Below are 23,970 nucleotides of genomic sequence, written 5' to 3'. Positions count from 1 at the left end.
AGATAGAGCACCGAGCCTAAAGTTAGGAATTTGTTGTTCAGTTGTTTTTTTTTTTATTTATGTCTAAGTCTTATGACTCCATTTAGGGTTTTCTTCTCCAGTTCATTTTACAGAGTAAGAAACTGAGTGACTTAGGTTACATAGGTACCAAATATCTGAGATGGATTTGGACCATACACCATGCTTACTACCCTTTTCTTTATAAATAGGTGCCTATTTTCTTTTGTTACTTTAACTTTGTCCATTGACTTCTATGACACACACACACACACTTTTCCTTCCCTTTCCCTTTGCTAATTCAGATTTCACTAACAACATACAACATGATAGCCAGAATCTGAGATAACAAATGGCCTGGGGTCAGGCTTGATTGCTGCAGCCATCTCTGGAACTCTTTGTCATGACCCTTTGGAAAATTAATATACTTCCTTTTTCATTTTATTTACTTATCTCTAGTTTCATATGTGTGCGTATTAATGTATATTTTTCACCCAATGTCTTTTAAGTAACTATTATATATACTGAAACTATTTTAAAACTTGAAGTATATTATTATAATAAAGAATACTTGGTTTATTAAAATCATTGAACTATACAAAAGTAATTTCAGATTAAGGGGACAAAAAGATTCTGATGATTAAAACCTACCTTCAAGGAGAGTTTGGCCAAATAAAATTAGATAATAGAAGTATAGGGGACAGGAATAGTACCTGGACCTGTGACTTGACTTGTAAGGAGCTCCCAGTGAAGAAGTACCCCAATACATGCAAGTTAGCACCTTCTATTCAACTCAGTGTTTTAGAAAGAATCACATAGCCATTATATATCAGGGATGAAATTTGAACCTAGATTTTACCTCTTTCCCCACTCTACTTTTTAATTTACATTATACAAATTACAATGTATAATTTTTAAAATATATAACTGCATATTACATATATGTATATATGTATGTTTACACACATATAATCAAACACATACTCTAAAGAAATACATTCTGTTTATATTTTGCCTGGGGAAATGGCATACATATATAAGACTATGCAAAACAGAAATACTAAGTATGAGGGGTGTGGGAGTAGGGTGATTGGCAGAATCATGGACAATAACCATTGCCTCCTTCAAAGCATCTCCTGATGCTCTGTCACCAATAGTTTCTTCATCCAGATGGGGACCATTGTTTTCACCCAGCCTGGTGGACAATAACCTCTGATAACCAGAGGAAGTCAATGCCATGTTTTCAACTTCACAAAAGAAGGTCAGAACAGAGGGGCTTTAGGCCTCATTTTAATCTAATAAATATTTATTACTTCAGTGATTTGGTAACCAGCTTGGATCACAGTAAAATACTGAAAATCTGTAGGCAACTGCCAGCTGTCACTTTGTGCTGTGCCATGATGAAGGCAGTGACCTTTGAGTGTTCTGTCATTTTCTTCTCCAGTGATGCTTTAGATAGATCAACACACAACTTGGTAACTGGATAGAATCTGATAAGGTAACTCTCTAAGATGTCACTAAAAGAGGATTTTATTCATTTTTCTTTCTCGTTTATTATCTATACTATGTCAATGAAAAAACTATTAAAAAACAAACAGGAAAGTCAAACAGTTTCTCAGAATTCACACTGTCTTTATCTATTTTAAATATAATTCAAATATTTAGTATTTAAATACAAAAATAATTGAGATATTTCTATGTCATTTATAAACACCAAAAGTAAAACCTTTCTTTGAATGTTGTGCTTGTTTAGAATAACATTGCCAAAAACCATGGGCTTCTTAATCCTCAGTGTCTATTTTTATTACTCTCACTGTTGGTGAGTGAAATATGGTACCTAGACAGGTATATTCATCATTTCATGACTAAGGGACTATTAGTGCATCCTTACTGCAGGTTTCCCCACAGCATGTCGTCAACAACCCCAAAGGACATCCCTTTTGGTTCTCTGTTTATAACATTGCTTTTTTTAGACTTGGAGTTTTCCTGAAACCTTTGCCATAAAATGTCCACTCAATTCCTGCTTACTTTGCTCTACATGGATCATTCCATAACCATTATTTCTCTAAAGCATAGTTATTCTCTACCTTTTTATATTGCATGTCAACTATAGTAAAATGCTCTTTCCATTCCCCAGTGTCTCTGACTCTTACACATCTAAGCTACAATGTTTGAATTTTATATTAAATAGTGGTTGATGAAATTTTTCAAGAATTAGGTATGTAAGACTATTCAGGAAATATTTGTTGAGATTTTGCATGTGTAGTATTGTTCTCAGTGCTCAAGGAAATGCAAAGTTCAGTAAAAATATGGTCTTTACTCTAATAGAGCTTACAATCTATTAGGACATAGATCATAAAAAATAATATGGGGAAAATATGTAAACAAAAGTAGGTAGAACAACGTAAGGTCCAAAGGTAGGATAAGTTATTAATTGACCCAAGTGCAGATTGATCTACACAGAGGTCATCTGAAAGATTAGGGGTTAGTAAATATTAGATCTCAACAATTAGTTTGATTCATCAAACTTTCACTGAGGGGTGGCTAGGTGGCACAGTGGATAAAGCACTGGCCCTAGAGTCAGGAGTACCTAGGTTCAAATCCAACCTCAGACACTTAATAATTGCCTAGCTGTGTGACCTTGGACAAGCCACTTAACCCCATTGCATTGCAAAACCCTAAAAACAAAACAAACAAAAAAAAACTTTTACTGAGTACTTCCTATAAGAAAGGCACTAGCATAGGTACTAGGGGGTGCAAAGATTGAAATGTAATATTACCTGTTCTCTATGGTCTTAGATTCTACAGTAGTGTTCTTGCCAGATACTCTGAGCATCTAGTCTTCCCAGACTGAATCTTATATGAAGGTAAAGTAGGACAAGTTTTGCCCCAATTTTTACCTAGTCTTTTGATGTTTGTCCTTAGTTCTTGAAGAAGACCATGACATCAGGGGAGATGATGCCATGACAAGCACATGAATTGGATTTGAGTGAGGGATTACGGTGCTAAGTCACCAGTCTCACTTTCTCCTCCAGAGTCATCTGGGTCCAGTGACCAGATATGAATCAGAATGACTGGAGATGACCCTAGATGTGAGGCAATCAGGTTTTAGGTGACTTGCCCAAGGTCACACAGCTAGTATGAGTCAAGCATTGGGGCAGCTAGGTAGCACAGTAGATAGCACACCAGCCCTGGAGCCAGGGGAACCTGAGTTCAAATCCGGCCTCAGACATTTAGTAATTACCTAGATTTGTGGCTTTGGGCAAGTCACTTAACCTCGTTGCCTTGCAAAGTCCAAAAAAAGAAAAAAGAGAGAAGGAAGGAAGGAAAGAAGGAAGGAAGGAAGAAAACTAAAGAGTCAAGCTTCAAGGGTCAGATTCAAATTTCCATCCTCCTGAATCCAAGGACAGTGTGCTATCCACTGTACCACCTAGCTGCCCAACCTAACCTTTAGCAACTGAATGGCCTCAGAAAAACATACCTGGAAAAGGCCTATCTTTAAAAAAAAAAAAAAGCCAAGATCTCACACTACATCTGGGCCAATGCCAGTGACCATGACCTAAATTTTGTCACTGGACTCTGATGACTGGAGGAGAAATTGGTTGATGGCTCTGCAAAGCTCTGCCTCACTTAAATTCAAATCACTTTCAAACCAAAACATCACCTTTTTAATGTGATTGGTCCTTGTCAAGAATGAAGCATGAATAATAATCACAGTAGGTATAAAATGAAAATATAAACCCTCACTGTCTTGTCCTACTATTTCAGATCTCCAAGGGAATATTATAATAGTCAAGGGAGGTGACTGATATTTCCTAAGTTTTGTAGGGGAAAGAGTATTGTATTTAGATTAAATACCTAAATTCAATTCTCTTCTTATTGGATCTGGCTTTATGATCTGCGTAAGTTATTTTCATTCTGAACCAGAATACCTTTGTTTGCTAAGTAAGGATAACTTCACTCTCACTACCCATCTCTTGGGGTGACTAGAGAAAATGATTTTTGAGGCACTAAAGGAATGTGTTTTTAGTATTAAAAAATTTTAGTATTGTATTATCCCATCATCCCATCAGATTTCATACTATGCAAACTTTCCTATTATAACAATATTTGTTAGAGCAAAAACTTAGAAATTACTCAGAGAAATAAAATAATATATTGAAAATTACTTAGATAAAATAAATGTTAATTATATAAAGAATTTATAATTATATTTATTTTTAAAACTTAAATTCTGTAAATTTTGGAAAAATCCAATTTAAAAAAAAGGAAGACAGCATGAAATAAGGGAAAGAATTTTTATTGTTTTTGCTGTCCTGTAGTATCTAACTCTTTGTGACCCCATTTAGTTTTTTTTTGACAAAGATATTAGAGTGATTTGCCATTTCTTTCTCTAATTCATTTTACAGATTAGGAAACTAAGGCAAATAGGATTTTTGCCCAAGTAGTGTTTGGAGTCAGATTTGAACTCAAGAAAATGAGTCTTTCTGATTCCAATCTAGTGTTGCATCCACTGTTGCCACCTAGTTTCCATTGTAATGCAGAAGGACATGTAATAGATGTTTAATATATGTTCATTGAATTTATTATAACCTGAATTTCTCCTATTCCTTTTACTCAACTAAGGGTCTTACCATCTACAACACATTGTATCCTTAAAACATATAGTTATTTTGGGTGTGCCCAGCACTTAATTGATAATTTTGAGCCTCAAGCAAGAATATAAAATTGTATGCATACACCCCATTAAAATGTCAAGTGAGCTTGGGTTAATAGATTAAAATACAACATATTTTCCTCTACACCACAACTTTGTAGGCCAGATGCAAATTTGCAGAGGATAAATTATCTACCCTGGAATCAGGAGAACGTGAGTTCAAATCCTTTCTCAGATATTTGAAACACTAACTGAATGTCCATGAGCAAGTCACTTAACTCTCATTGCTTCACATCAAGGGCCATTTCTCGTCATCCCGATTCATATCTGGCCACTTGACCAAGATGGCATCTGAGAAGAAAATGAGACTGATCACTTTTCACAGCCTTCCCCCACTCAATCCAATTCCTGATGTCATGGTCTTCTCTGAGAATTAAGGACAGACAGCAACTTTTATACTTGAAAAGTCATGTGAATGGATGGATATATAATTGACTTGGCTTAATTTGATGTGTGTCCTGAGCAATCTTCAGATATTACTTTATAGCTCTGGTTGAGCCCATTTAGTGGTATCATCCAACAGCTGGTCAAAAAGGCCAAAATGGCATATCACTTTGACCTTGTTTTTTAAGAGGAATATCAACATACAAACAGCAAATGTATTCCAGGGCTCAAGATCAAGCTCTGGCTACAAATAACAATAGCAACAACTGTAGCAAGGATAATAATCTTCACATTTATATGTCATTTTAAGGTTTGCAAAGCACTTTCCTCCATATCAAACAGTTCAAGAAATACTATCCTCATCATTCAGAAAAAGTGCCTAAGTCCAGAACGGCACACTCTTTATGACAAAAAAAGATCCATTTTTAAATAAAGCTTCAGTTTCCACTATTGCAGTTCTCTTGTCACTTCTCTCAATGTACCCTTTAATGCTTCTACATTCAGTTCATTATCTTGGAGTGAGAGAAGAGGAAACTGGAGAAGGGATAATGAATGGCCATATCTAACAAAGATATTATGAGAAATGATCAATTGGATAAGAATTAATTGATGCTTGGAAGGTTCATCAACATTTCAAAAGCACTCCAATAATGAAAAGATCAGAGCTGAATAATGTCCTTTTTTGCTTGTTCCTGCTCACAAGAGAATGAACACTTGCTGAAACTTGGTTCAAGGAAAGGATACAAAAAAGATTTGCCATTTGATGGGTATCTTCAGTTAAAATACTAATAAAACTTTCCATCATAAGGGGAAACAGAAGAGAATATGTATGTGTTTGTGCTTTTCAAATTGAATTGGATGAATACCTACAAACTATACTGAAAACCAATGCCACTTGAACATTGCTTGGTGTTGAATCACAAGTTTTTCTTTGCTATTGTCAAATGGAAATACCAATTAAATTTAAGCAGAGGTTCTTAAGGGTTGTTAGTTTAAAGAGCACTTCATCAGACAGAAAGTAGATGCAAGTGTCATTGCTAATTAAAACTGAAGCTTGTCTCTGCCAACAGACTTTTCCATTTTTAATCATAAATTCTACTATAAAGATCCCATGGGTGTTTTAGCTTCCCTACCACATACTGTTCAAAGATTCTACCATTGAGCAAGATGCTCCAGTATTGAAATAATGCTTTAATTCATTTCACTTTCCCACCCCCTTATTCAAAATGGATTTTCACATTCCCCCCTATGTTTTTTAGGGGGGGTTTTGCAGGGCAAATGGGGTTAAGTGGTTTACCCAAGGCCACACGGCTAGATAATTATTAAGTGTCTGAGGTCAAATTTGAACTCAGGTACTCCTGACTCCAGGGCTGGGGCTCTATCCACTACCCCACTTAGCCACACACCCCCCACCGTGTTTGTAAAAGCAGTTGGGGGGGGGTGAATCTCAATTTTAAAAGTGTCATTTCCCATTTCTATATGGAAAATCCTTTCATTAACCTTCCAAAAATAAAATGTGACTTTTGATTGATTTTTTTTCTCTAATAGACTTCTGCTAATTCATGTACTTAATAACTTTTGTGAGCAACAAGATATATTGTCTATTAGCTCATATTTGGGGTAGAGTTTGTGGCTTAGTATATATATATATATATATATATATATATATATATATATATATATAAATATATATGTGTATATATATATATATATATATATATATATATATATATATATATATTTAACTCTTCCATTTGTCTAGCCTAACTGAGAGATAGAACCATAGTATTTCCATTTGCTGGATATTTTCCAAGATTCACAACTGCTCTGTCCTGCATAATGCCTCCCCTTCTCTTTCTGACCTCAAGGAATTCTTCAGTTTGCATCTCTCAGCAAATATAATATCTCATGATTATTTCTTTGTATCTCATTCTTCTGCTCAACTTCAAATTATATAGTCAAGAATCATCCCTTACACTAAATGAATACTCTAGGATCTAGTATGTACTCTTTATTTCATAGATAAAAAAAAAATGGATGTGTTTAGACCAGATAAATGAATCAGAGTAACTAATTCTTTAATTATTGGAATTAACCTTTTATATAACTATAATGCTATTTAAAATGACAGGTATCTACCCAAATTTGGTTAATTTATGATCTGATAAATGAATTCTCCTTTTTTTTTTTTTGGCAGTGAATATAGTGATTAATGCTGGCGCACAATAAAGGATTCATTACTTCTCCTTTCTACAGAGATGTTTTGGAGCAAAAATATAAAGGGGGCATGGGGTCCTTAGTAAAGAAAAACAGGTTAGAGATGTAGGTTCCCCCGGACCTCCTTTTTTGACTGGAGATGAAGATCCGTGGTTTTCCACTTAATTCTCTGAAGCCATGCTGACCATGAGGCCTACTAAGTAGTTACTATAATCATACTCATGTCATACCAGGAAATGTGTTTGACAAAATCATCACTGAGGGCAATACCATCAAAAGTAAAAGAGGGGAAGCTACTTTTAAGTCTTTTGTGCAGTCCAAAATGCTCTGCAATGTACCCTTTGATGCTTGCTTCTCTACTTTCTTGATATCATCACATTTGGCAAGTTTCTCCTGACAACACAGAAGGTCATATCTGTGACTTTCCCATTCAACTTGGGTATGACTTTGCTTTAGCAAGTACCAGTGAAAGCATGAATAATGTTATGGGCAGAACTACACCCTTCATTCAACAACTTTCCAGAGGGTCATGGACTGTGGTCATGAATCTTTCATTATGTCAAATCCATAGTAAATGATCTTGGTCAAGGGGATCAGGCAGTTGGTATTATAGTAGCAATAACTGATACTCTTAAGGAAATTATCATATTTCTCAGGGTTCATTCCCATTATGAACACAGGGGTATCAGCAGAAGGGGCAGAGATAATGATCCCTTGGCTCTACCCTCCAAGTGAACCTCTACCTTTTCCATAGTGATAAAGATGCTAGTGGATTCTACAGCATACTCAGCCTTAGCATCTCCCCATTTAATATTGATGGGATGCTGATCCTGGAATATGGTAATGACTTTTCCATTGATCACCAACTTTCCATTCTCAATCTTGACAGTGCTCTTGTACTTGCAATGCATAAAATCATATTGGAACATATAACTTTGTAATTGAAGTCAATGAAAAGGTCATTAATTGCTATGATGCCTATTCCACCTGAGTTGAATGTAGCCCTGGTCACCCAATACTCAATATGGCCTAACCTCAACTTTCACTATCTTTTCTCATGGCTATATGACTACAGCAGAATATCCTGCTATCAGGCTTGAGAGAAGAACTGAAAGCCATGAATTCATTTTCTGATGAGAGCCCTTTGATGGTTTTCAGTTATAACTATTAGGAGTGTTTTGAATTCTGTGAAAAGGAAGGCAAAGGAGATGCACAGTATTTTATTCTCAAGGAGTCTATAAAAAACATTCTTGTCAAAAACTAGCCTCCTCCACCTTTTCAACATTCCTTGAAGTTGTTTTGGGATTAGGGTTGATTGCATTTGATGAGCTCCTTGTCAGATCAACTTTCTAAACAAACAGTTTCATCATCAAAAGGAAAAGGAATCTTAGATGTCTCATTAAGTCTCTGCTCAAAGTGTGAATCCCCTTGAAATATCCCTACAACTACAAACACAGGGATTGATTCAACCTCTGTTTTCCAAACATTAGTTCCAAAGGTACTTACTCCCTTCCAGATGGTCCATTCTATTTTTGAAGTTATTTTGCCTTATATAACAAAATATGCCTCCTTCAAAATTTCATTCATTGGTCCTTCTAAAAGACAAGTGGAAAAAATTTAAAGCCATATTGTATTTTTGAACAATTTTGTGCTCTTCTTCCAAGTCTTTTCTCTAAACCAAATACCCCAGTTTTTTAAATCCTTATATATCATGATCTGTATTCACTACCCTAGCTGACTTTTTCTAGAGCTGTTTTATATGTCAATGTCCCTTCTAAATTTTCTTGGCAAAGATACTGGAGTGATTTGTCAATTCCTTCTTGGGCTCATTTTACAGATGAAGAACTGGATGCAATATTTAAGATAAAACCTGACTAGATCAGAAAAGAGTAAAGTTCTCACTTGCCTTTTTCTGGCACTATACTTTAATTAGTACAACCTAGAATAAAATCACTTTTATTTTTTGAATGTTGATAGCAAGGTAGATTCATACTGAACTTGCTGTGCTCTTGTATTCCTAGATGTATCTCAAATAGATAATTATCTAGCTGTATATACTTCTATTTCTAATACTTTTATAGCTGATTTAAAAAGATTTCAAGTAAAAGATTTCTTATTACTCCCTAAATTTCATTTTGTGAACTCACATTGCCATTCATAAAATCATAGAATTTAGAGCTGGAAAACCCTTAGATATTATTAAGTTCAATTCCTCATCTGGGTCAATTGAGGACAAAAGAGGTAAATTGATTTTCCCAAACTTATACGGATAATAAGTGGTAGACTTGGAACTCTAACCCAGATTTCCCAGCTCCATAAATATATCCCTATTTTCACTGAACCGGATTGCCAAAAGTTTGGGTAGATATTTTTTTCTTGTATAGTAAGTGCTTAAAGAGTTATATAGTTTATGGAGGATCACTTTAATAGTTCTTTGTGTTACCCTAAATGGCCAATTGTAAAGATGTTGCTATTCTATCATTTAGTCAGGTCCAACCCTTCATGACCCCGTTTGGGGTTCTCTTGGCAAAGATACTGGAGTGATTTGTCATTTCCTTCTTGGGCTCATTTTACAGATGAAGAACTGAAGCAAACAAGATTAAGTAGTTTGTCTAAGATCACACAGCTAGTTGATATCTGAGGCAGGATTTGAACTCAGGAAGATGAATCATCCTGACTCTAGGCCCTGCACTCCTGTATCCACTGGGCTACTTACTTGTCAAGATAGATTTTTATATAAATTTGTACATATAATATTAATAATAATAATAGATAAGTAGTAATACTAAAGAATTTTCATATCTCTAGTATTTCTTCATTAATGAAAGAAAGAAGACACAAAGGGAGACAGAGTAAGAGGAGTGGGAGAGTAAAGGGGGGGAGAGAGAGAGAGAGAGAGAGAGAGAGAGAGAGAGAATGTGAGAATAAATAGTGATCTGTGATCTCATCATGTTGATTTCCTAGAGTGGAAAACAGTAAAACTATCCTATCCATGTTTTTTTTTATCCTGTTTCCTGTAAGTTTATATCAATTAGGTCTAGATTACACAAGATTTGACCTAGATGTGTCTCCAGATCTAGAGAACTTTCCACTTCATCCCTGAACTTGGGATTTGATTTGAGTTCTTCTTTGGATACCTTTCAAATCCTGGTTAAATAACCTCCTCTGAAAAATTGTGTCAACTGAAAACTAATGATTAAATATCTACTCTGTACAATCAATCAATCAACTTTTACTAAGCATCTACTCAACTCCTACTAGCCATAGAAAGCCATGAAGTGGAGTTTCCATTCTACTAGGATATACAGGCATACAAGTAAGTACATGCAAATGTGTGCCATTGTAATACTATATAGTTTCAAGAAGAAGGGATATTTCCCTCTCCCTGACCCAGGAAGATCAGGACAGTCCTCATGCTGATACCTGACATGTGCTTTGATGGAAGGTAGACATCCTGTAAGATAAGGTAAATACATACATACATATATATATATATATATATATATATATATGACTATTTTATAAATATTATATTTTTTGAGACACAAAAAGCCTGTAAGGTGCCATTATTATCTTCACTTTACTGTGGAGGATACTGAGGCATACAATGGTTAAGTGACTTGACCAGGATCAGCTTGTGTCAAAAGTTGAATTAGAACTCAGGTCATCTTGACTCCAGGCTAACTTACCATGCTCTCCATTGCACCACCTAGTTGCCATATTTTAAAGAGTACTGGTCATATGTGGCTTGAAAAGTTGCTTTGGATGATGCAATGTTTTCATGACTTTTGTGGTTTGGAACACACTTCTAGAGGGACAACCCGACCTCACAAATGAAATAATTCCTTGTCTTTCCTTAGATGAGACAAGAATATCATCCTATTGACTATTTCCAAGCAAGTTTAGGAGAAATTGTACTGACACAGGTAATTTTTATTTATGTTGTTAAATTTCTATTAGTGAGTCTGTTTCTTTGAAACATTAAAAATCTACTGGTATCTTTGATCCATAGGGGCAGGAATTATTGCTGTTTGTGTTTCTACAAATGCAACCGTACCAATCTATTTTAATGAACCTAAAAAGACTGCTTTTACCAAATATGGAGAACTAAAAATACCAGAATTAATGATGATTTCCCTTACAAAAATTATTCACTTTTAAGTTTCATTAAGGTAAATCATTTTAACTATCTTGTAACACAATGGTTATGGGAGAAGTCACCCAAGAGAATTCTCAAAAAAAAAAAAAGAGGCGCTATTTCTTTCTCCAATAATTCGTTATCCTAAAAGCTCCTATTTTAAGTCATAGAAATGAAACCAAACATTACCTTTTAGACCAAAGTTAAATGAAATAAAAAATCCCAGCCCTCCAGAAATATATTTTTCCTGAGTCTTCTACCCATTATGTCAAACCACATTGCACAGCTTGAGCGAGACATAAAGATAAAGTTGGAGATTCAGATAAAAAACAGAAATAGAGATAAATAGTAGCATCTCATGCTTAAAGGATTTAATGAATGATGGTGTTGCTTCTGTCAGTGAGCAAAAATTTCTGGGTCATTTAATTGAAATTCTTTAAGGAAAACTGCAATTTCAAGTATAAATATAAGGTAATAATTGTACCATGTTTATCAATAATCAATGAGCACCTTAAGCCTTTGCACAGAGGACATGACTGTATCCTGTATCTTACAGATAGGGAAGTTAACATATCAAACATTTACAGTGAACTCAATGAGAAGTAAAAGCCCACTTCTAAGAAATAAATCAGATATAATAAAAAACAAAAAATTTGCCCCAGTTACCTTCCTTTTTCAACAATTGTTTTTATCCCTACTGTTTCTTTTCCTCTTCTGTCTGGTTCTTTTTTTTTTTTACTGGGTAGAAGAGTTGGGGAGAGAGAAGGAAGTTAGGTTTATTATGGTTTAAAATTTTTTCCAGCTTCTCCTTAATATTGCACACAACACATAATCGCTCTGATGATGGAGGTAAAAATTAAAGGGTTATTTCCCCTAAATTATGCAGCCAATTACCCAGGTTTCCCACAGTGGTGACAGCCAGAACTAATCATCAATCCTAGTTCATCTGACTGTACTAATAAAGAAGAGCTCTGTATGATAAGTACCCTTCCATTTCAATGAGAATAGCTATTTTGTAACTGCATTGAAGAATGTTAACCCTTTTGGTTTTCATTTCTAAGAATTTTTTTAGATTGCTAGGAACAAACAAATCAACAAAAATTGCCATATACACAATCACTCCGTGTGAAAATGAATTGTAAGTCTTTTTATTGAATTGTAAGTCTTGGTCATCTTATTATGTATATGTCAGAAGTTCCAATTATTAACAAGAATATTTGGTTAATTAAGATTATCTAATATGCAACTGATGACTTTTGCCTGTTCTTGTTTATCCATTTTTCAGTCATATTCCTCTTCCTGACACCATTTGGGGTTTTCTTGGCAAATATATTAGAATGGTTTCTCATGTCCTTCTCCAGCTCATTTCATAGATAAGGAAAATGAGACCACCAAGGTTAAGTGTCTTTCTTGCCCAGGGTCAGTCATACAGTGTCTGAGATCAGATTTCAACTCAAGCAGATGAGCCTTTCCTGACTCTTGGCCCAACACTGTCCACCACACTACCTGACTGTCCATGAGTGAGCTCTCAAACTCTCTCTTATTTTGTTTGTTTTTGTAAAGCAGTTGGGTTAAATGACTTGCCTAGGGTCACACAGCTAGTCATTCTATCTCTTAAAAAATAGATTAATGTCTTTTCCTTTTAGAATATGGTCCTTTCCACGTATGCCTCACTCTCTTGAAACTAATACCTGAACAGTGTAAGTTGTAACAGAGTAAAACATCTAAGCTAAAACAAAAAGTCATTCTATCTGACTGTATTCTAGCCAATTCTCTTGCTTCTCTGCCAAGAAGAGGGAGCTATCTCATACTTTTTTTCTTAACAAAATAATGACAATTGTTTTTGTATTTCTTAATAAAATATATTTACTTCCAAAAGGAACAAAAGTACTCATGAAAAGATCAAATTAAACAATAATGAAAATTATATTAATAGAGTGTGATATAACAATATTCAATAATGATTCACTGGAAGTGATTTAAGTATTCCACAGAATGGCTCTATGTTATGACCCTGGGTTTATTAGTTCATTATATTTCCTTCAATTCATTCCCCCAGAGAGGAGATATAAATAGAGATAGAGATAGAGATAGAGATGGAGATAGAGATAGAGATGGAGATGGAGATGGAGATGGAGATGGAGATGGAGATGGAGATGGAGATGGAGATGGAGATGGAGATGGAGATGGAGATGGAGATGGAGATGGAGATGGAGATGGAGATGGAGATGGAGATGGAGATGGAGATGGAGATGGAGATGGATAGAGAGAGACAGAGACAGAGACAGAGATAGAGATAGAGATAGAGATAGAGATAGAGATAGAGATAGAGAGATAGATTTTCATTAATGACATCACAAGTCCTGATAGTTGGTCAAGATTGTTTTAGCCCCATCTACTCCACCCTTATTTTCCTTCAAGAATGCAGTGCTTTCCTGTGAGCACTCTCAATCATTGAATTTTAGATTTGAAAAGAAATTTAGAGGCAATCTTTTACAACCAGCTACCTGATGCCTATTTTCCAACATCCCTGCCAAGTGTTCATCTAAATTATGCTTGAACATTTCAGTGATTTCACTTCTTATGAGGCAGTTCACTACATTTTTATATACTCTAAAATGTCTTCCTTATATATCACCTCCTCTGGGGCTACTTCAACTTTTCTCACATCAGCAGATTGTAGCCCCAAAGGACCATGGATTACTTCTCCCCTCAAGATTATAAGGTAACGCTTATAAGTTAGGGTATCAAATATGGTCATTCAGAAGACACCATTGATATTCTTTCCAGTGATTACCAGTCAGTAGCATCCTTAAGACAAAATATTGTGATAAGAAGAGTTGACTCCAACCATTTTCTCCAAAAACATCTCAGGCTCACAATCTCACACAAGTACACAGAATACAAGGAAAGAGTGACATAAATTTAGAGTATGATGATAGTGAGGCACATGTGTAGAGGACATGTTTGGCCAAAGGGTTAATCCCACAACTCCTGGTTAGGGAAAGCCCTTTCTTAAATCTGTAGCCAGAATTATTTTAATATTGCAAAGAATCCTGCTGAATCTGCTTCCTTTTTTGGGTCTATATCTTTCTTCATCTGTTCATTTTTGTCATTGGTGTCTCTCTTTGACCCAGATTGCATGTACTACCTCCTGTTGGTCCCTTTTGATAATTATATGCTCATTGTAAGTAGAGAAGGAAAAGAGAAAGAACCTTTCTCCTCTGTCCAAGACTAGATCCTTCTCAGAAACTGTATTGGACTAAAATACTAAATTCTAAAACTGAAATCTACTGTTGTTGAAATGGACTCACCAATGAACTGACTGGTCATTTATACATAGGTTCAATGGGCCTTACTATTTAATCTCAGCTATTGAATTTTCTCTTGCATCCAATCAAAGAAATTTGCAAGTTGAAGAGTCACAGACTGCACACTATGTTTCTTATACATTGAAAACTTCTTTTTATTCATTGATTCATTGATTGATTAGGAGTAAAGGAGAAGCTCTACCCTTATGCTTATATTGAGTTATAATCTTTCTCACAAATGTCCAAGATATGGCACATAATAAATGTAAGGTATTATTATTGGCATCATTATTATAATTATCATTTTTACATATATAAGTACAGGGATAGAGCACAAACCCTTGATTTCATTGACATAGGAATTGTTGAGTAAAGAAACCCCACCACCACCAGAGCAGGCTAAAAATTTTCATGCAATTTAGAGTCTAAAAAGTTGCTTTGATGATTGGGAGATTATGTTACCTACCTAGGGTCTCCCAGTTACCAGGTGTCAGATGCACAAATCACCTTTGAGACACACAAGCATATCCACATGCAGACATATGCATACATAGGCAAGCATATACACTAATACATGCAAACACAAGCTCAATGCACATATGCATCTAAATATACAAATAGTTCTGTTGTGTTGAACTATTTGCAACCCTATGACACACTCCATGGAGTTTTCTTGACAAAGAAAATTTCCTTCTCCGAGGTATCTTTATTTTACAGATGAGGAACTCAGACAAATAGGGATTATGATTTTCCAGGGTCACACAACTAGTAAATGTTTGGGATCAGATTTGAACTCAGATCTTCCTGATTTCAAGCCCAGTGCTCTATCCAATGTGCCACCTAGATCCCCAAATATACAATTATACACATAAATGTACATACACATATATAATCAAGTATATATACAATACAATACAATACAATACAAATATACACAAATATTTATCCACTTAGGTATATATTTTCTGAGAGCTCTCAATTAGTCCTTGACCATTTATTAAGCCCCTTTCATCTGCAAGTTACTGAGCTATATGTTAGAGATACAAAAAAAGGGACAAACATGACAAAACAAAAGCAAACCATGGTTTAGACAATTCTTTGACTCGAATATTCAGAGAAGGTGATAAAGAAAACTTTTGTATTTGCATACATTCAAGTTCAATTATGGAAAGAAATTCCAAATTTCTAATTTTTCTAATTATGATAACATTCTCTTTATAGATTGTAAATTGGCTTTGAGCCCAATCTAAGAATGGTGGATGAGGCTTATAGGTAAAATATGCTAGCAAATGTTTAACAAATATCTCTGGGGAAAAAAAATAAGAGCCCAACAAGTTTTTAAGTTTAATCTGTATTATTAACATTTTTCTCCATGAAAATCTTAAGTCTAAGCAATTAATAAAATAATCAAAACCTAGTTTATGGCATTTGTCTATTTCTGAAATATAAATGCTCACAATGAAAATTTAATGATCAACTTTTGTAAGTTAGTTCAATATAGTCCTATCATAACTCTGGACTCTGTCCATGGTGAGAACATTGTCATATTCAACTTATATAACTTCATCACAGTTGTGAGAAGGAAAGATTTTAGCTTAAGCATTTGTAATGGATAATGGGAGATTAAACGTAAGAAACAGGATGGAAATGAGATTGCAACAGTGTGAAGGAATGCTTTGAAGAGACATATTGAGATGAACAGATTTTGATCTTAATAGAATGTAAAATTTTCTCCATTGTAATTCCAAGTAGTCTGTTCTTCGGTTCCTAATGTTTCTATATATCAATTATGTATTATTCAAATTTAAATAGAAATAAAAATACTCTACTTAGGCATTCCTTAGTAAGCTGATTAAGATAGAGGAATTATTTTTAAGTGTCTCAATACCAAAGGAAAATGTCTTGCAGTTTAAAAATGCTTTATCAAGCCAACCTTATAAAAGTTTATTATTTTTGTAAAATCAGAGTGAATTTCTATTCATTTTGAAACTTCTTGAGAAAATGACTTTCTGTTCATTGAATTTTCTTGGCAGGACTCCCATCCTTTGAGAATGAAAAGTATAGACTCCCTCCCTTACCCTTTTGCTATGGAAAGCAAAGCTATCACTATGATTTTGAGATCTGCTATTATTAAAGTTTTCAAATGGATATTTAGCTATTCAGTTCTTTAATACTTAGTCAAATTATTCTAGTTTCATTGATGCTATTATTTCCAGACTGTTGAAAGAATAATGCATATTAAATATAATTGGATATTGGAGAAAATGCACATATATTGTGTGGGGTGGCTTTTTTCATTAGTTTATATTTTTTTCTGAAAAAAAGTATGTTTATTGACCAGATTTTTAATTAGGTAATATATGACACACATTAAATTCTTATATCTAGTGCTAAAAATAGAGGAGAGTCTGGTTCCTTATTATTTATAGGAAATAAAAATTGAAAGAGGGAGAGAATAGTCTACTCAATTTCCTTGTCGATTGTCTATATTATGCTTCAAAAAGAGTTTTAGTAGAAATAAATGTAAAAACATATGACCAGTTGGGGAAATTGCCATTTTATGAGTTCTAAGAAAAAAAGAGAAAATATGATATTACTTCAACTGAAATTGAAACAAGTATAGAAGGCAACTTCTGACTACAAGCAAAGTATCTTTAAAAATGTTGAAAACTGGAATTTTATACATTGTTTCTCTTGGAGTTTAAAAGTATTTAGTACTTATGTTGCTAATTGTGTCCAATTCTTCATGATCCCATTTATGCATTTTTTGGATAAAGATACTGGAGTAGTTTGCCATTTTCTTCTAGTGTGTGAGGTCAGATTTGAACTCATACACTATTCACTGTTCTACCTAGCCTCTACTTATATATGTGCACACACACACACACACACACACACACACACACACACGCACGCACACACACATATACATATATATTCAGAGATACAGAAACAAACAAGAATAGAAATCTCATTACAGCTCATGAGTATATCTCTGACTTTCTGGTCCCTGCTGCTTGAAGGCCATACATAGTATATTTTACGTTTCCTCTGGGTTCTCCAATATACATAAAAATATTTGAAGGTGTCTAGGTTCTCTGACATTGGCTCACACTCCCAAGAATAGTGTTTATGCCAATGGAAGAATGCTACTGTTCACAATCAAGTAGTAGCAGAATATAGAATTTCTCCCAGAATCAAGTCCCTGGCATCACCATGTGGCTGCTTACAAGTTAAGTGATCTGGAATTGCACAATGTAAAGCCCTATTATATTTTCAAGAGAAGTAGTTGTGTTTGTATGTATGAGTGTGTGTGTGTGTATGATATATATATATATATATATATATATATATACACATATATATACATATTTCATGAATCAAGAGAGTTAGAGAAAGGCTTCTACTTTGATATGTAGCAGATTTATAAGGGAATATAGAGTAAAATCCCACAATTTTAAATGATACCTAATTGGAGACAGTATTGACATTGATGAAATCACAGACATATCAAATAATTGTTCTATTGCATAAATAATTATTACAAAATATTAGTTAATATTTCCTTAATGTAATTCATGGCATATCTTGTTAACCCAATAAATAGATACCTAAGTAAATAATGTCTAAGTTATTATTCATTTAAACCTATCAAATTAATTAGAATGTAAGTTTCTTTGGTTCATTTCTGACAAAATTTTTGAATGTATTTTTGATTGTTATAATATTCAGAATTAAAATTAATAAAGTAATAAATTGGGTGTAAGAGGACTAGTGGACTAGGATAGTGTACCTAATGATCCATTCAACCCCACATAAGTCCTACATGTGATAGTTGTATTTTAAACTCTCCTGTACTTTATATATGTAATACCAGGAATTGCAAGGCAGACTTTCAAAGACCCAAGTGTATAATTATTCTACCTTTATAAGTGCATTTATAAAACACATGAATGGCTCAAGATTATGCTTCCAGGTAGAGAAAATCCTCTAACAATTAATAAAATAGGCTTTAAAAAAATGTCACTGTCTATTTATATGACTCCCAGAGTTCTCCTGTGCCCTCATACCAAGAAAAAAAGGAAATTCATAGGATGGGATCAACCACATTTAGATGCCTATTTTATCCAGCTGAAATTAAAATGGGGGCTGCTTAGAGAATAAAGATTGAATGTACCTCAGCATCTTTTTTTTCACTTTAATCACCTGTGTATGTTTATGATTAAAAAAATTAGTCTTCTACCTTATCATTTGCCCCTGTAGATTTCATCTGCTCCAATAATATAGGATTTGAGGATGAAAAATTCATATTTTATTTCACTGTTGTTGCTTCTGCTCCATATATCCAAGGAAAAACTCTACACCTTTTCTTCTTCCTCTGTTCTTTTGCCTCCTTAAGGGTCTCTCTCCTGACCCAGCCCTAAACTATCAAGTTTCCTTATCTAAGTAAATAGAGGAAAAATACCAAGTCCCAGTTATCTATGAAGTTCCAGGCCATTCAATTTTTCATTTTTTCTCTCAGTATATACTGCAACATCAGAGTAGAATACAAGACCCTGGAGGACAGGAACAGTTTCATTGTTATCAGTAGTTAGTATAGCAGAGGGCTTATAGATATTGAATGTTTTATTTAATTTACTTGAACTGAATAACCCACAAGTGTAGATAGCCATTGGATTATTTGCTTTCCCTCACTTTTTGACTGTTTTCTATGAGAAACGAAAATATTATTAGTTTTTGTTTGGATATGTCCAATTAATCCTCACAGCATTCCTGGGAGGAAAGAATATGGGATAGGGTTTAATCACCTTTTTTCCCTTAGGAAGATATAGTTTATTTATAATGAAAACAGTCTATTTTATTAATATTCATTATAGATAGTGTACTAATTACCCACAGTATAATGAAAAACTTGGAGAAGTGCAATATAGTTAGCTTCTTCTAAGAAGAGGAAACACGCATCCCAAGTAGACTTAGCCCTTTGATATGATTTTCCTTCCTAGAAGAGTCACTCTTCTCACAGTCAGGGCTGGTTTTCTTTTTCCACCACACATTTCTGCTTCATAACATCTTCCCCACTTTTCTGCAGATCAGGAGCAACTTTCTATTTACACACAGTTCCTTATCATTTTATTTGTTGACCTTTTTCAAAGCATTCATTTCAATAAGTTTTATTATGTGCTATTTTAGCATGATTATTATAGAAAGGGAAAGAATGAATTAAGTCACTCTTCTCTACAGTTGAGAACTATCTTGCTCTATTATCACTTCCTGTCCCCCCATCCCATTATTCCCCAAGAATACCTCAAAACAAAAAAAAATCCTACATAAAAAGCAAAAATCAAGTGATATTGAAATATAAAAATATAATTATTAACGATCATGGAAGTTTAGTTACTCTACCCGTGTGTGTGTGTGTGTGTGTGTGTATTATATATATATGTGTGTGTGTGTGTGTGTATTAGCTTTTTGCTATTGGCATTCCAATCATGTCAATCATGAAACACATTTTGATAAAAGTCAATCTCAGGAACTTGAGTTTGAATATGGAATGTTGCAGTCTGAGAATTAAAAGAAAAAAATACTACACAAGAAAGACCAAACTGATGAAAAATCTTTACTCAGAGGAAAACATAGATTCAGATGGATAACTTAAAGAGTTTATTCCTTGGGAAGCATATCTGTTGCTAATAGGACAGTTGAATAAATTGGGTTCAGATATGGGCAGATTAGCCTTAGAAAACTTCAGAATTCATAATCACAAACTTCTCATAGAAAGACATTTTTTAAAACTAAGATGCCACTAATGTTCACGTGTAGTACTAAGAAATGCATTATAACAGTCTCTGGAGGCAGGGAATGATAAAAATAGAGAAAATGATAGGGAGGATAATGGAGAAATACAAGGTGAATGTGAATATGTTGAAAATATTATGAATGAAGAACAAATTTAAAAGATGTCCTGAAAGAACTAAAAATTAAGCAAGTGAATTATTGGAGAGTGGATAGGTGCTTTACTTCTTACATGGTGAAGATAATGGATATTAATCAGGTGGATAAATAGAATGCTCCACTGGTATTCCACTTTTATATTTTATTATATATGCATATAGATAGATAGATAGATAGATAGATAGATAGATAGATAGATAGATAGATAGATCAAAATTCATCCTTTTGCAAGTTTAGGAGTTCCACATTTTCTACCAAACTCCCTTCTTTCCCCTCCTCTTCTCTTCCCTTGGTAGCCAACAATCTTGTTTTAGTTGTATATGTACAATTGTTTTTAACATGTATCTATATTAGTCATGTTGTAAAAGAGGAATTAGAACTGAGGGGTTAAAAACCAGGAGAAAAAATTTAAAAAATTAAAAAGTGATAATAGTATGTAGGTTTTTTATTGATATTTTATTTTTCCAAATATTTGTTTTGAAAGTTTTTTCAACATTCATCTATATATTTTGATACAAAATTTCCTTCGACGTTCCCTTCCCACCTCCTTCCCCTCAGCAGCAAACAGTCAGGTTAGCATTGTACATACATATTTTTGATAAACATGTTTACAGATTATACATTTCAGTATGAGGAATTAGGATTAAGGGAAATAAATACTTAAGAGATAATGATCAGATGCCAAAGGGATTTTTGTTTTCTTTTCTTTTTTTTTCATCTGGATGGGGAAAAACATTGTTCATAGCTGGTCTAATATGGTTGTCCTAGTTCTCAGAACTGCTGAGAGGAGCTGATTCCTTCAAGGTTGATCATCTCACAATGTTGTTGTTAATGTGTACACTGTTCTCTTGGTTTTGCTCCCTTTCTCAGCATCAGATCCTGTAACTCAAAGTCCAACCATTTATGGTTTATTATATAACAATAATATTTCATAGTATTCATGTACCATAACTTGTTTAGCCATTCCCCCTCACTTTCCAATTCTTTGCCACTACAAAAAAAGATGCTATGAATACTTTTGAACATATGGGACTTTTCCCATTTTTTTTATGAATTCTTCTGTATGGAAGCCTAGAATTGGAAATGCTGGATCAAAGGAAATAAACAACTGTATTTCTCTTTTGGGCAAAGTTCCACATTGTTCTCCAGAATAGTTGGATACATTCACAACCCCACCAACATATATATTAATATTCCAATCCTCCAAGAAACTCTCCAACATTGATAATTTTCCCTTTTTCTCATCTTAGCAAATCTGATAGGTATGAGATGATACCTCATTGGTGTTTTAATTTTCATTTCTCTACTCAAAAATGTGAAAAATCACATGATTATATATAGCTTTAATTTCCTCATTTGATAGCTATCTATTCATATTCTTATCAATTGGGGAATGTCTTGTAACCTAATAAATTTGATACAATTCTCTATAAATTTTAGAAATGAGACCTTTATCAGAACTCCTAGCTATGAAGATTGTTTCCCTGTTTTCAGCTTTCCTTCTAATTTTGGCAGCATTGATTTTATTAGTGCAAAAACCATTAATTTAATATAGTCAAAATCATTCATTTTGCAGTTTATAATATACTCTAATCCTTGTTTGATCATAAATTTATCCCTTTTCCATAGATATAGTATTTCTTAGTCTAGTAATTTATCTGTGGTATTGCTCTTTATGTCCAAATCCTGTACCCACTTTTGACCTTATTTTTATATAGGGTGTGAAATATGGATCTTTCCCTAGTTTTTGCCATACTATTTTGCAGTTTTCCCAACAATTTTTGTCAACTGGTGAGTTCTTAACCCAGAAGCTGTCTTTGGGTTTGTCAAACAATAGTTTACTATACTCATTTACTGAGGTTTCTTTTGAATGTATCCTAATCCATTGATCTATTACTCTATTTCTTTTTTTTGCAAGGCAGTGGGGTTAAGTGACTTGCCCAAGGTCACACATCTAGGTAATTATTATGTATTTGGGACTGGATTTGAACTCAGGTCCTCCTGACTCCAGGGCCGGTGCTCTATCCACTGTGCCACCTAACCGCCTCCCCCCCCCCCATTATTCTATTTCTTAACCAATACCAGGCAGTTTTGATGACTGCTGTTTTACAATATAGTTTTAGATGTGGTAGAGCTAGGCCCACCTTCCTTTATATTTATTTTTTCATCAGTTCCTTTGATATTCTTGACCTTTTGTTTCTTGAGATGAATTTTACTATTTTTCTAGCTTGATAAAATTTGGTAGTTTGATATGGTACTGAATAAGTAATTTAATTTGGGTATTTTGGACATTTTCCCAAGTATTTAGATCTGATTTTATTTGGGTGAGACGTCTTTAAAATGTATTCATACAGTTTCTGGGTTTGTCTTGGGAGGTAGATTCCCCAGATCCAATAGTTTTCTGTTTGTTTGTTTCTTTTTTGTTCTTTTGTTTTCTGAATGTGAATGTCATTTTTTTCTATAATAGGCTCTCTGCATTGTTCTTGATCACTGAATTGCTGAAGGGAGCTGTATCCAATATATTGATCTATCTCACAGTGTTGTCATTAATGTATACAATGTTCTCCTAGCTCAATTCATTCAGTATTAGTTCATACTAGTCTTTCCAGGCTCTTCTAAAGTTCTAGCTGCTCATGATTTCTTACAGAGCAATAATATTCCATAACATTTATCTACTATTTCTTGTTCAGCCATGACTCAATTGATAGATATACTCTCGATTTCCAATTCTTTGCAACTACAAAAAGAACTGCTATGATATTTTTGTACAAAAGGGCCTTTCCCCCTTTTTAAATATGTCTTTAGGAGCTGCCCAGTAGGAGACTCCAGACATTTATGCCCTGAATGCTCAGCCCACTGAAGGTAAAGGAGAAGAGGGAGATTGCCAGGGTCTGTCCTCTGTCCCTAGAACAGGATTCTGGAGCTTTGATCACGTTCAGACCCTGGTCACAGTCTGGGCCCCCCATAGAGCAGGGTCCCCTTCTCATAGCCCTGGGGCAGAGGGGTGAGCATTCACAAACCAAGAGAGGACTCAGAGCCTCACAAAAGAAGTTCCTTGTTGGGGGTATCCCAATAATACTCAAAAGCTCAGGAAGCACCCCAAAACCAGGCACAGGCTGGGGGAATGAATAAACAGAAAAAAAGGAACCTGACTATAGACAATTACTTTGATCCCATGGAGGATCAAAAAACATACTCTAAAGATTAGAAAGTCCAAACTATTGCATCTAAAGACCCCAAGAAATATAGAAGTT

Source organism: Macrotis lagotis, chromosome X, assembly GCF_037893015.1.
Source record: "Macrotis lagotis isolate mMagLag1 chromosome X, bilby.v1.9.chrom.fasta, whole genome shotgun sequence".
In the NCBI taxonomy this organism is placed as follows: domain Eukaryota; kingdom Metazoa; phylum Chordata; class Mammalia; order Peramelemorphia; family Peramelidae; genus Macrotis; species Macrotis lagotis.
The sequence above is the reverse complement of the archived record's forward strand: the minus strand, read 5'-3'. Positions refer to the sequence as shown.